The 15,614-nt window shown below is 38.2% G+C and overlaps 1 protein-coding gene across 1 annotated transcript in view; it reads right to left on the bottom strand.

Moving 5' to 3' along the window:
• Positions 1-15,614, bottom strand: part of LOC126753582 (interference hedgehog) — a 239,384-nt gene that overhangs the window by 203,416 nt on the left and 20,354 nt on the right. The gene's annotated exons all lie outside the window — the stretch shown is intronic.

Raw genomic sequence — 15,614 nt, 5'->3', positions numbered from 1 at the left:
AAATTAAATAAGTTGTCATCGAGGTCATCCAAAGGAAACATGCTGTTTCGACGTGGTCGAACATAGGGAGAGGGGTGGCAGATGTGTAGGGTTATCAGGGCAGGTAAACAGGTGGTTAGTGTCATGCGAGGTCTGGTTTCACGCTGGACATATATTTGATACGTCAGGGTCGATTCTAGATAAGTAGGAGTTTAACCCACTACCGTACGCAGAAGCTCACTGCGCCTCTTCTTCAGCGACTCCGTCCTACCCACACAGCACCATACTATAGTAAATAATTGAAGTCGTCAGTTACGAAGCTCTTTGATTGAGGCCTTAGTACCGAAAAAATACGAGCTATGAGGATCGCAATAAGTAGTTCCAATCTTATCATGTTATCATTCAGAGTAGTCACTTGAGTCGAAAGTTATCACGTTCCAAAGTCAGTAAAACCTAACCCCTTTGCTGCAATTTTCTGCAATTGTTTTGTTTGAGTCTTGAGTCCTTACATTACCCTCAATTTCTCTGCATTCAAAGCTGAACAGCTGCCGCTTTAACCTTAACCTTCACAAGAAAGTGAAAAATAACAGCAAAAGCATTGCAACGTGCTGGGGCGCCGGCCAATTCGTGCAGCATATGCATTTACAGCTACAAAACCAAAGTGAATATTCACGCACAGATCGTAAACTTAGCGAACCCCTCCAAAGTAAACGCTCAACGCTGAAATTGCATAGCACAGATTTGCGCACGCAAACCCAAGAGCAAGCAAGTATAAAAGGGTTCCCTCGTGTAAAATTCTAAAGCGTGTTTTGCAAGCTACGTGTTATTGCGTCCCGACGCGCCTGCCTTGCAGCACCACCAACTAACCAAAACGCTGTGAAAATGCGCGCTTGGCTTGAGCGGGTTGAGGCGGCTTTGACTGGTGTGCTTCGAAGGGCGTGAGCGCTGGTCAATTGTCGAGTTGAAGTGACGAGCAAATCAAGCGATTTTCGTCCCTTTTCACAGACGGCACGTACAATTTATTTATTTTGAAGATGTTGCTCGGGTTTTATTGCCAGTGGGTGCTCACACACATACTTGGAAATAACACTGTATGTGTGTGCTTGTTTTCTTGTAAGTGTGGGTGTGTACTTGTGTGGCAATGAAGTGTTGGTAGTAAGTCGAGCGCATAACAATATCAATAACCACAACAATAAAAGCAGCTTAAGTTGATTTGCCGCTAGAGGCAAGAAAATACGAGAGGATCAAGACACATCAAGGCAAACAAACACCAACACGCACACAAGCGCGTAAGTGCCTGTGTCGTCGTGGCGGCGTATAAATCTGTTATTGTTTTTGTAAGAAATAAAAATCACTTCTGGTATGCTGGCGCTTGTGGTGGAGGCGGCGAGGGCTTCGAAGGCGGCGTTCTTAAGTTGTCTGTAACTGCCTGAGGTTGGCTTTGCGCCTCCGCCACTGCTTCAGCTGCCATGTTTTGCTTTTTTCTTTTGCGCTCGCTGCTGACTTTTCGTTATAAACAAAACTATAATTCAAGCATGATTTCCTTTATGCGCACACACACACACATATGTATATATATAGACGAAACGTGAATATATTTTGCACGCAACTCGGCGGTTGCCAAAATATGAAAGCAACAACAATAAAACACTAATAAAACGAATGCGGGAGCAATGAAAGGAATTCGTAGAAGAAAAAAGAAAATATTTTGTTTTTTTTTTAATTTTTTCTTTCCACATTTTATTTCATTTTTATATTTCATCGCGTGAAAGCGCTCATGCACGAAAAACAAAGTGTGCAATTGCGAATAAACAAAAAACGCAAATGGCGGAAAAAGTGCGCCAAAGCAACCGCCGACTGTCGAACGGCGCGCGCCAGCCGCGCAGCAAAAACAACAAAGCGCGTGGAAGAGGAAGAGGCGAAACCACGCGTTAAGTGAAAACACCTAAGCTCTCCAAAGTCTGCTCAATGTCTGTTGCGTTTTTGCTTTTCATTACATTTTATTTTCTGCTCTTGTTTTAGTGTTTTTCCTGCGCTTCCACGCACACTTGTTTGTCAAATTGTGCGCCACGCTTTGACGCCTGCGAGTATGCCAAGTTTTTGCAACAATTTTTCATGCAGCTTTTGCCGCTTTCTAAACTTAATCACCCACACATGCACATAAAAAATCATTGTTTGCACACACACACCTTGTTAATTTTCAGTTGCAGCCACACACCCATACACTGTAAGCCAGCAGTTGAGGCACTTATTACTTGGCTGCCAGTTTCACTTGCTCGCTGGCTTTTGTGGGCTTTAACACAGCTTTGCATGTTCACAGGCGTTGTTTCATGCGCATAAAGATAACAACAAACAGCGGTGATGATATGAACTTCAAGTGTTTACATACGTTTGTCAAAAGGTGTGAGCAAACACTTGCCAATGTCGGCACCTCTTTGAATATATATTTACAAACAGAGCTGCATGTACATGTATTAGGGTGGGCCAAAAGCTCATACATCGAGTTTTTGAGCTCACGTGTATGTACTTATAGTCAGAGAAAAAAATTACACTTAAAATAAAAAGTATTTAACTTAACTTTAAAAGATGGACGTGAGTATTCAAAGTCCCATATGAATAACGCTTAAAAAACTCTTTCGTTAAAAATACTTTTGAGCTATGTATTTGTGCCATTTTTTTTTTTATATCGCAGATTCTTGTAGCTAAAAGTTTTTAAAAAAGTAACCTCAGTGAGATTTTTCCAATTCAAAAATTCTTATATTTATTTAAAAGCTTTTAAAATTAAGCTAAAAATTCTGCCAGTCAGAGATAAGTATATTTTTTGTATAGAGGGCAATGCTAAACCTATGAATTCGAACGCCTTTTTGTCTCACCCTAATGTGCACATAAACATATATAATGTTGTAACTATATATGGGGGTCTCACTTGTTTTTGTGTTGAAATGAATGTCCTGTCTTTCAGTGGACTATGCGAGATTAGCCATCATCTACTATAAGCGAAATGGCTATGAAAGGAAATTGACTGAGAAAATAATACAAATTTGTAAGCGGTAGGAGCTGAAGCATTTTCTTTAATTAATTAAAATCAGAGCGAATGACAATATAAAAACAAACTATGAAAGAGGAAAAGAATTGTAGAAAATTTTAAGAAACTTTCTGAAATTTTTGAAAAAGAAAGTAAATCAGTGCTAATTAAAATAAGAATTCGAACACTAAAGGTCAAAAGAATTAAAAAAATAAAAATTTCAAATAATAGAGAGTAAAGAATAATGATTAAAAATTCGAAATTAAAGATTAAAGATTACAAATTCGAAATTCAAAATTACAGATTAAAGACCAAATCTTGAAGATTAGAGATTAAATATTAAAGATTAAAGGTTAAGGATTTAGAATTAAAAGTTTAAGATTAAAGATTAAATACCAAACATTAAAAATTAAAAATTGAAGAATAAAGTTTAAAAAATAAAGATTAAAACTTAAAGATTACATAAATACTAAAAATTAAAGGTTATAAATTAAATATTGAAAATGAAATATTAAAAATTGAATATTAAAAAGATTTGAAATTAAAGATTAAAGATGAAATAATAAAGATTAAATATTAATAGTTGAAAAAGTCTTTTCGTATTTTGTCAATAGATGTCGTTGCAGCCGTATATCTCCAGTGCTACCAATCACATTGTGTCATACCATATACCATAGTTTGGAAAGGTGAGATTTTAAGCTTCATTTAACCAAAAAAAAAATAAATTCGGGGAAGTTGAAAAAAAATTATAGCTGTTCAAGAATTAGTGAAAATAATGAACAAATTCGCTATATTTTGAAATTTTTGTAAAAAAAGGGAAGGATGCCACGTAAGCCCCCTATAGAATTTATGAAGTTTACGGAGACGATGCTGTATCAGTTGGTGTAGCACAACAATGGTGCGCTCGCTTCCGTTCTGAAAATTTCGATGTGAAAGATGCAACACGCTCTGGTCGACCTATCGTTGAAAAAGTCGATGAAATTATGGAAAAGATTGATGAGCAGCCATGGCATCGTTAAGGAACATAACATTCAACATCCACACAACACATGAATTGTATGTGAAAAATTTTAAAGGCCGAATTAACAGCTGCGATTCTTTGCTAAAACGAAATGATATCGAACCGGTAACAGAAGACGAAAAGTGGATCAAACACGACAATAATGTGCCAAAAAATCATGGTCCAAGCATGGTTAAGCTCAGCAAATGCACGCAAAGCCAGGATTGACGCCTCGAAAGGTTATGCTGAGTGTTTGGTGGGATTGGAAAGAAATCATCCACTATGAGCTGCTCCAGCCTGGTTGAACGATTGATTCTACATTTTACTGTCAACAACTAATCAGATTGAAGCAAGCAATCGAAAAAGCCGACAGAACTGATCAACAGAAAGGGCTTCGTCTTCCATCAGGACAACGCCAGATTATACACATCTTTGATGACTCGGCAAAAACTGGCAGAGCTTGCTAGCTTTGATGCATCCACCATACAGCCCTGACCTTTCACCATTGGGCTACCCTTTGTTTCGGTCAACCCAGAATTCACTTAATGGAGTAAAGTTGGCTTCAGGAGATGCCTGTTGTCACAGTTTTTCAATGAGAAACTAGAACTAATGGAATAATGTCTCTAGCGGAAAAATGACAAAAAATGTTCAATGAAAATGGTACATATTTGGTTTATTAAAGTTCATTATAAATATAAAAAAAAGTTGAAGTTTGATTAGAAATACGAAAAGACTTTTTCGACTACCCAATATTAAAAATTATTTTAATTTAAGACCAAAGTCTAAACTGTTAAAATTAAATAATAGAAGTTAAAAGTTAAAGGTTGTTGATTAAAATTAAGTATTTAAGATTAAAAATTAATAATAATGACAAAACATCCGAAATTAAATTTTAAATATTAAAAATTAAAACCAAAAAAATTATTGATGAGAAATTTAATAAAAAGATTCAAAACTTATTTGCGACGAAATTAAAAGTTAATTATCTAAAAGTAGAGTTAAAACTTTTAAAACATTTATTATCATGTATAGATTTCGAGAAGTAGAGAAAAGCCTTGAAACAAATTAGCTCCATGAGAAGAAATGAGTGGAGAACGAAAAATTTTTTTTCCAGCATAAGTGTAGACTTGATTAGGTTTTAATGGTGATACTGTAAAAAAATTCAATAAGCATCTTCATTAGACAGCTCCGAATGTCGGTTCTAACCTTAAACTTTCAAATACCGATCATAAAGACAGAAAAGATCATAAATCAGCAGAGGCTTTGACCTGCCACAAGTTTTTCGAATCGGGTAATGTCAGTTTCGGTTATTTCAGTTGGTTGACTAAAAGGATGAGCATAAGCATTTGCAGCCAGGTTAAGGAAAAAAACCTTCTTTTCTATAAATACATGAGCGGAAATGGGCAATTTAGTCAATGTGCAGGAATTACCAAAAATTTACAGCTCCAAGTACCATCACAATAACGAATGTTAAGCGCAATATTTTACACTGCAAGAAAAATTGATGGGCGATTATTTATTTTTGATCGATTAGCTTCCTCATTTTTCGCATTTAAAGTGTCAACTCAACTGGAAGCCACTCTAGTCAACACGAATCGTGACTTCATTTGGCACTCGCCGGGAGAAATATCACCAACACCAACACACATTTGTAGAATTCATCGATTAGGCTAGCAAATGGGAAAATGCCTATCAATGATGATGGCACTACATGTGACTAAATGACACGACACTTGAAGTGATGAAATGAGCGTTTAAGCAGTGGCGCTGATACACTTGTGTGTATGTGGGTGTGTAGCAAACTCATAAAGCTAAGCCATTTGGAGAGCGTACACAAAGACCACTTGACACTTGGCACTTGACTGCTGGAGCCACAGCTGTAGGAACCCCAGTGCCCACGGGAATAACCAAACACACACATATAATTGCATATATGTATATATGTATGTATAACGAACCAAGTCCCCCTTCTCCCTTAAAGTGCAAAGGCATTTGTTATTTTTTATTCAGCAGCTGAAAAAATGGCAAAAAAATGCACAACAAATGAGCTGATAGCTTAGGACAAGCGCAAAAAGAACAGCCGGAGCAACAATAGCAATAGCAACAACAATGAAAATGTTGACGATGACAACATCAACAACGCTTAAATGCCAAATTAAGTGTAATTTTTCCTTATTGTGTTTACAACGCGCGCACAACGCTTGACAAATTTGATTTGCTGCCATGAGCCGCAGGCTGCCGGAGCCCCGTGAAGTATAGAAAATATGTATATGTATGTGCGGGTGTATCATCCGTATACTACAAGCAGTTGCCAGTGGCTTTGAGAGGACGACACAAAGCGGTTAGCCTTAGATACTTGTTTGCCTGTCAACTTTGCAGCAACAACAAACAATGTAGGCATATGAGCCGCTAAGTATTACTGGCATGTAAACTCCGCTTTGGGGCATATAGACTCACAGCCATGACGCCGGTTGGCAAGGGCTACAAAGTACTTGCCTCTGCCTCATTGAGTATTTGTTTATTTATTTAACTTTGCCTCTGACATAACTGCATACTCACGTATGAAGGTATGTATGTATCTGGCGGTTTTGAAGTTCACTTGTGTATGCCTCGGGCTCTCGCATGTGCTGCCTATGTCTTCCACATTTGTAATTTCATATACGGTTTCATTGTTTAAGTAAATTTTGCAGATAATTGCTGTTGTCTGCTGAGCATCTTTGTCAATGAATTTTTCAAAAAATTAAATGAGTGTGAAATAATCTGTTTGGCACTTTGAATAATGAAATTTGTCACAAATTACAAGGAGCTTAAGGTGTTTTTTGTGATTTGCGTGTGTTGTTGTTTATTACATTGATTGCTTGAAGACGCGAAAATTTTATTAAATATTTTGCAATGATTTTAAATTATGAAACTAATTGTATAACTCATAAGGTACAGGAGCGGGCCTCGCCTGTAGTAATCCATACATAGAAGGTAGCCTCAAACCAAATGACCACAATTCAGTATTTCAAGCTGAAATCAAGTGCCAAGTGGGCTTCTGGTGTTAACAGCAAGTCAATAAACATTCTAGTGGCTAACCAAGCGCCATTTAAGGTTACCCGTAGCGCTAGTACTACAAGTAAGTCTCATTGCCTTAGTTTATGCAAGACTTTTTGTAGATAACTGGGTTAATATCATCTGGGTACCTGGTCATATAGTAATAGAGGGAAATGAAAAGACAAACGAGCTGACCCGCTCTGAGGTAGCTAAAGACACAATTACCCCGAGTAGCCTCAGGCCATTAATTTCCTTAAAGTTTTGTTTGAAACAAGTGACCAACTAGAGATACCATTTCCCTAAGCTGCCTCCGACCATTCATCTCCTTGAAGGGTCGCTTAAAGCAATGGAGCCTAAAGGGACAACTCAGGTCAGAAAATGACCATGAAGATACTTGATAGTGGAGAAACCAAAAAGTTCCTAATTTTGGCCAATAAGTAGCTAAGTAACATTGTAGAAGTATCACAGGATATCAACCCCTAAGATCTCACTTTCAGAAAATATGAAAAATGTATTTGGCGGAATTCAAATCATTCGCGGCGGATGATGAGATGCTGGAACGATATGTATGCGAATGTCCTGCCTTGAGTCGGATGAATTTACTCAAAACTTCTGAACCGATCGTTTTAAATTTTCATACAATCTTCTAAGATATGCTCAAACTTAAGATACACTGGGCACACACATCTATACAGAGTTAGGCATAAGACAACCATTGAAGTCGCCGGACCACTGCAGGACATTTAAAGCTGAGGTCTTTACTAAAGCGAAAGCCGCGGAGCTGGCCTCCAGAGTCAACATTTACATCTTGGAAAGCAGGGTAGCAGTGAAAAGTGTTGCAAGAAGTAAGCAACCTACCTACTACTGGGCGCCAGGTCACAAAGGCATCGAGGAAAATGAAATAGTGGACGATATTGTCAAGAATGGTGTACGGTTAACATCCGAAAACGTGATAAACATTGGGAAACCCCTCAATTGTCTATACGACGACCTTCACAGAAGCATGGTATAGAAAATCAAAACCCGATGGAACAAGCTACCTCGGTGCAAAACGGCAAAAGTCATGTGCAAAACGGTAGATCGAAAGTACACAAAATTGCTTTTTGCACTCGATAGAAGAGACTGTAGGAACATGATGGGAATGCCATAGTCACTGTCTGGTGGCGACACACGCCCACAGGATGGGGCTGACAGATCGGGAAGACTGCAGGAAATGTCTAGAGCAGGGCACCAGCGAAACAATGGAGCATCTCTTGTGCACTTGTCCCGCATTGGCAAGACTACACTAAAAGCATCTGTGGTCCACACATTATGATCACTGGAGGAGCTACCGATAGTGAGGCTACAGTTTGTTGAAATTCGCGCCAAGTGCAGACATCCTAAGAGATGACTATTCCTCTTGGACCTTGCAACTGAACTCCATCTGGTATCTTTCAAGGCACCAACTTCAATAACTTCTTTATTGAATGAGCAAAAGTTGTATTGCATAATTATATTTAAAGCAATTGCAAAGCCGTTTAATATATTTTTATAACCTCAGAGAACAACTTAAATAGCCTAACCATTACAAGACCCCACATTTTTGATACAAAAAATCCAAACTTGACGCAAAGCCCGAAGGACAATCGTAACTTTTAACCCCTCGGCGGCAAAATAAAAGTAAACAGGCGCACCAATTTGTAGCAATAAAATAAAAATAAGGCCGCGTTTAATTTTCTAGCTGTCAGGCAATAAACTAACGGCGCTTTCTGTAAGCGTGCGCACGCACTGACAATACAATAAACCCTACCCTGCTCCGCCCTACCCTAAACTCCAACACAAATAACCCGAAAGCCGATAATAATCTGCATGATTTATGCGCCGAACCGAAATGCGCTGATATCGTTCAAGGGCAGAAAGCGAAAATACTGGCTCGAGGCGAATTGTCAATATGTGGATATGTTATCGAAATTGGCGGTTAAGTAGGGAAAAGAAAGCAAAAACAAAAGCAATAACAATAACAATATAACACAATATGTTTGGCCAAAATTTATATGTCTGTCACAAAATTTGAGGCGAAATATGGAGCAGCATGCGTCATTAATCTTGGTTAGCCCTTACTAGGGCAATCTGACTCTTTTTAAAGCATACTTCTAGGCGTGCAAACAAAAATGCCACAAGAAACGCCACAGAGCAACTCACATGAGCGTATGTTTGTGTGTGGCTTACAAGAATAAATGTGCCAGACACTCCAAACGCACACAGATTAGTTAATTTGTGTATGTGTGAGATGCTGTGAGAATGTGTGCGTACCTTAACCCACATGCTCGCATAGCCTTGGCGACCTTCAAAAAATAAATCAACTCACTCCCAACAAACATTTTAATGCTACTTACGCACACTAGCACAGGACTCTTATACAAGCACACTTACATACACACACACACTTGCATTTGTGAATACTTCGAGCTCGATGTGGAGCTAACTGTAAATCTGTAGGGCGCAATCAATAGGCTTAATCAAGCATTGGCCTTTTCTAGGCTTATTTCTTGCAGCAGACATAGCCATCGAGCTTATATATGTAGACCTACATATGCGTATGTGTGTGCGTTTTAAGCATGTGTTTGTGCATTTCTGTGCCTGCGTTAAGGTGCTGGCTACATTGAATGTGCTAATTGCTAATCAGACTGTGTAAAGCCGCTTGGGAATTTTGTGGCGAAAAGCAATAAAATACAAAAACAATAACAAAATAACAATGGAATTAGTAACAGCACGCACAATTCACACACATAACTGTATAATTACAAGGCGCACATACAAACACACACATATAATACATACGTATGATTTATCTCGCTTTTGTCCAGCATTACAGTTATAGCCACAAGGTGTAAAATTGTTCTTATAATCTAGTTATAATGAAATACGGCAAAAGTATGTGTGGCATGGAGAGATTTTGAGGACAAAACTCCCTCGGGCAGTTTGAGATATTCCTTGAAATGATCGTTAAAGAATTTAATTAAGAAGCATTTAAGCTTTGGACATACAAAGTTAAGGATTTGTACAATAGATGCAAATATGTCATAAGTTATAGCAGAAATAAATAAAAAATAATGCTTTTGTTAGGGCATTTGTACTCGGAAATTGCCAATAAGCTAGAGAAGTAGAGAGATGCAGATTTCCGCATATTTCCACACCATATTTTGTACGTTTTAAGCCACTTCACCGAGTTGAGACGTTTGGGAGCTAACAAGAGAGTTGTGGTTGGCAATTGGTTATACATAACTGGTCCACAACTAATTCATAATGGACTAGTATCTCAAAAAAAAATTTGGAGTTATTTTTATATTTATGTAGAGATTGAGTGATTGTAAGCCAACAAAAAAATTTAGAAAACTAGCTACATTGTAACTACTTACGGACCAGTGTACAACAAGTTATTATTTTTTAGTTAATCACTGAGTTAAGACGTTTATGAGCTAATATGAGAGTTATTGTTGGCTTCTTGTTATACATACATAACTAGTCTGCAACTAGCTCGTAATGGACTAATACCGCAAAAAATTCCAAAATTTGTAATACTGCCATGTTTAAGTAGAAATTTAGCGATTGTAAGCTAACAAGAAAATGTTGGAAATAAACTACTATGTAACTAGTTACGGACCAGTACACAACTAACATCGTGGCAAACTTAATATGTCAGGATGTAAAAATTATAAGCAACACAAAGCCTGTGTTTTTTGAACTGATTACAAAATTTTTACTTTCACTTCTTTCTCTGCTCACATACCGACGAGGGACTTATGACTGGTGCGAAACCGCTAGATAAGAGACGCTTTTTCACGAAAGATTCCAAAGTCAGAAGGAAAGCTGGAGTGTTAGTTTTCTGTAGGGAACTGTCTCTAAAGCATAGACTTAGGCTACCGGAGCACTGTAGTATTTTTCAACCGCAGGTGACCGTCATCAAGGTAGATGCGTTGCTCCGAAGTTCAAACTTCTTTCAGGGAAGTGAACATTCACGTCGACAACAAACAGCAATACGAGTTTTGCGCTCGCTCCCTGTGCACTCAAAACTAATTAAGGAATGTCTGTCGTCTCTAGATGTAGCATAAAGTTTATTTATTATAATACTCAGCTGGGTGCCTAGCCAGATTGGAATCGCTATTAACTGAGCCGATGAGTTCGCAAGAGAGAGCAACGTTGCTTCCATTACATCTAACTAAGAACGAGTTGGGTCTAGGTTGTCCTCTCAAGCTTAGCAGACATTGCTCAACAAATAGGTCCTGTGGACCTGCGAGATCTTTTGCGCCTGTTAAGAAACGCAGGAGATTCACTGAAAGACTGTCTGTAAGTAAGGTTCATCTTGACGCAATCAAGAGTTTTTACTGATCATAACCAAATGTCAAAGTTGTAGGGAAGAGGTGGAAACATCCAGACACTATCTCCAGCGTTGTCCAATTTTTGGAAAACTCAGGTTAAAATATTTATAACAGCAGACAAGTCTTCAGCGAAACTTGCAAAATCTTCGAAATTGATGTAAGTCCCCTCAGCAAATTTGTGGTAAACTCAAAGTGCTTTTCAGATACTTAGGAGTATTTAAGTATCACAGAGGCGCTGCGTTCTCGTCCATCTTTGGAACGAAACTTTACCCCAACCCAACCTATCGCAGATTAGTTAAGAAAACCATTTTGGAAGCTTTATTGAAAATTTTCTGATATACATAAGTAAGAATTTTACTTTTCTGGATTTTGTGAAATATCTTCCTTTCCAATTTTTCCATCGCAGTTTCGTTAAACTTTAAGAAAAAATTATTTTAGAAGCAAATAGCGAAGTTATGCTATAAATAGAATGTGAGAGCTATCTTCAAGCGTCTGGATTTTTTCTATTCCACCCTCTTCACTACACTAAATCGCAAGACTGCATGTAAATTGCGTCTAAATTTTATTTTTTGCTTTCTTTTTTCTAAGAAAGACAATTAAAATTTAATCACATGCTTTAATCAGCGCAAAGCGAATTGACTCAAGTCAAAATGAATACCTTAGCAACAACAATTAACGCAATTGCAACAAACACAGCTGTAGTGCCACTGCAGAGGCACTTGTAAATAGGGTGCTCCCTCGTCGGCAACTTCCACCATCCACCCCCACCAGCGAGACCACCCACACGCCAGCAGCGCCTGTAGCACAGACTGTCGCCTAAATAATGTATAAATAAACTTTTTAATTGTCACTAATTAATGAAGCAAATTCCCTGTCAAGAGCACTGTCACAACAACTTAGCGGAGAGGAAGTGTGGCACAAGCAATAAAGCTGCAGCCAATGCCTTTTTGTTAGTATATATGTATGTTGATGCACAGCAGCAGCTTTGAGAAAAACCAGCAGTAAACTCCTTAGAGCGCGTTATTAATCGTGTCGGCAGCCGTTTTATTGCCTCGCCACTTGTGCACTTGCAACATACGAAACGAGTGTTGTATGATGCACTCAAGAACAAAGTGTAAGGAGTCGGGGACCCGCACGAGCGTGGTAGGGCGCGACTTATAAGTGGCGACAAAGTAATTTGCATATAAACAGCAAATACAAAGCGGGAACGAAAAAAAAACAAAAGCAATAACAACAATTTGCGTATTGATGCCAATATTTCGTGGCAGCAACAAAAGCACTGCAGAAAAATCAGTAATAAAACCGAGAACGATAAAAAAATGCAAAAACCCCAACAAAACAAGCACAAAATTGCAATAACAATACAAACTAGCATTTTTTAATGGGCTGTCGTCCATTAACATTCACGCACTCATGTTCATTATGCAACACGCTGTGCAAACAAAGCGGCATGCAACAGCGCTGTGGAGGAAATATCAGCAAAAACATCGCTGCACAAATATTGCCAATAATAGTCATTATAATTTGCATACTGTCAGGCGCATTTGCAACAATAACAGTAAACAATGTCATAATGCTTTGACATTTTTGCCATAAAAACCGCATTTTTTCTGCGCGCGAAACGCGAACCATTCAGCCAATGACAATATTTCGCAGCTGATTGGCAGCATTGGCAGGCACAATGCAGCCATCAATTCAATTATAGTCGCCAGATAGAGCGTGGCAGCAAAGCGAAATGAGCAATTGCAAATACAATTAGGCTTATATTAGCTTAGACAAGAACTAGTTTGCTACTAGTTAGGAGGAAAACAACTTTCAACTTTTTTTTGTTGCTTTCGGTTATACTATAAGAGCAATTTAATTCAGATGGGAATCTAACTAGACTTATATTGGCTTAATCGCGAACTAGTTTGTAACTAGTTACGACGAAAAGAATTTTCAACTTTTTTTATACCATACTTCTATAGAAGTACATTATTTTAGGTAGGAACTAATCTGAAACCAGTTTCAAGGTAACCATTTTTGGACCAGTACTTTAACATTCTACTTAATAAAAAAATTGAAAATAAATTCTAAAAACTGTTAAAATAATAAGAAACTAGATTTATTTATAGCAGCAAAAATAACTAGTTTTAGTCAATTAGACTTACATATGTATATTAGCTCAAACACGAACTAGTTTGTAACTAGTTACGAGAAAAACAACTTTCACGGGTTTTTCGTTGCTTTCCATACTGCAATAGAAGCACATTATTTCAGAGAGTAACTAATATGGAACTAGTTCCGAAGTAACCACTTTTGGACCAGTGCTTTAACATCGTACTGCCTTAAAAATTTTATATAAATTATGAAAATTGTCAAAATAATTAGAAAATAGATCTATTTATGGCAAAGAAAAATGATTTTAGTCAAATTTATCACTAATAAGTAGACTAACTAAATAGTTACCATGTTGCTAACCACAAGTTTAGTAATTTTGGTGCATAAGAGGAATAAAAAACTATTTCGCTGTTCACTTTACGAATACTTTTCGGTAATTTAAAACAGTAGTTTCGAAAATAGTTTAAAGAGACATAAAAATTACTGATGCGGTAAATCTGGGGCTTTGTCTTTCACTGTGCAGAATGTGGAGTCGTCTATACAGGTATGATGAAGCCAGATCCATCTCCCGAACCACGATCATTTGACAAGAAGGAGTGCCACAGATCGTGATGCGAGCTAAAATCGTCACATACCAATCGGTTCTTACCACGAACCAAAGCATCTATGTATGTCTCGATGTTTGGATCGTGATTGGGACAACAACTCTTATGACTCCCAAAACAAACTTCCAATTACAAATCGCTGGCTCTAAACCGATTATAGACGTATAGTCTCTTATACAAAGTTGTTAAGTAAGATCTTTAGAACATTTCCCAGATACGGATAGCTATGTCCTGAGATTCTAGGATAGTATCCTTTGCCGATGCCGCCTCGATAAGACAAAACTGAACTCTTTAGGTCAGAAAGAATGCTAGGCCGCCAAAAAAACTTCGCTCGCGATCTTACGTAAGACATTGAAACATGCACATCTCAGGCGGCTTTTTAAATTGGTTTCTTGGACCACAGCTAACGATGCCTTCCCGTCGCATAAAACCAACTAACCCTCGATCTTGCTCGATAGTCTGTTGCAGTTCAGTGGTAAAAGTCGGGTTTGTCACGGTAAATTGGTATGATCCCTCGAATGAGAGAGTTGAGTGCAGGTAGCGGATCTTTGCAGCAGCATTAACACCAGGGGTGATTGTCGTACTTGTGTGTGGTTTTCCGACGACATGGACGGTTGTTGCGGGAGCAGACTCATGCAGTAAACAGCAACAAACGACACTCAGCCAGTCCAAGGATTGCATCTGACTGCAAGGTCTGACACGCGAAACAGATGGTGCGAGGAACCAAGACTTGCCATGTGGCAATCGCGTGGTTGGCGGGTATTGATTGGTCAGACTGGGAGTCATGCTGCTTAGTTGAGACCGTAGAGGTTACTTTTCGGTCACTCGGAATTTCACAAGATGGAATTATGTTGAAGCCTTTTGGCGCATACGCAGCGTGAAAAACACTCCGAGGCAATGTTGGACTCAATATCAGCCCGGATCAAAAGTATAAAGAACAACCCTGTGATTCAAACAGGATTAGATCCTCGAAATGGCAGTCTTAGCTGGATAAAGTACGGTACGATCCCGGTATCTTTGAACCAGCTGTAGTGGGAATTGCGGAGCCGGAATTTAGTAATTTTTGGACCAGAATTATCGAGATGGAATTAAGTTGAAGATCTTTAGTGCATACGCAGCATAAAAATATCTCCGAGCAAAGGTTGGAATCAATGTCAGCCTGGATGAAGAGCATAAAAAGCAACACTGCGAACCAAACAGTGTCAGATCCCCGAAATCCTGGCATCTTTGAACCGCCTTTTGTGGAAATTGCGGAGGTCCTTCTGGGGATCGGTTACGGGATCAAGGAACCCAAAATTTTTCAAAATGTTTAAATTCCGCACAGTCTCTATGCAGCTATTTATTAAAAAAATTTATTCCGAAGCAAACCACAAATATCGTGAGTATTAACCAGTATATAACTACTTTTTAACTAGTAAAAAGCAAATCAGTCTGTAAAATGCTTAGTTATAATAAAATTTTCAATATTTATGCTGGGTATACTTTCAATATTTGTCAACCATGGAAATTTG

This window comes from Bactrocera neohumeralis, chromosome 3, assembly GCF_024586455.1.
Source record: "Bactrocera neohumeralis isolate Rockhampton chromosome 3, APGP_CSIRO_Bneo_wtdbg2-racon-allhic-juicebox.fasta_v2, whole genome shotgun sequence".
NCBI classification, from domain to species: domain Eukaryota; kingdom Metazoa; phylum Arthropoda; class Insecta; order Diptera; family Tephritidae; genus Bactrocera; species Bactrocera neohumeralis.
This window is presented reverse-complemented; position numbering and strand designations above follow the sequence as displayed.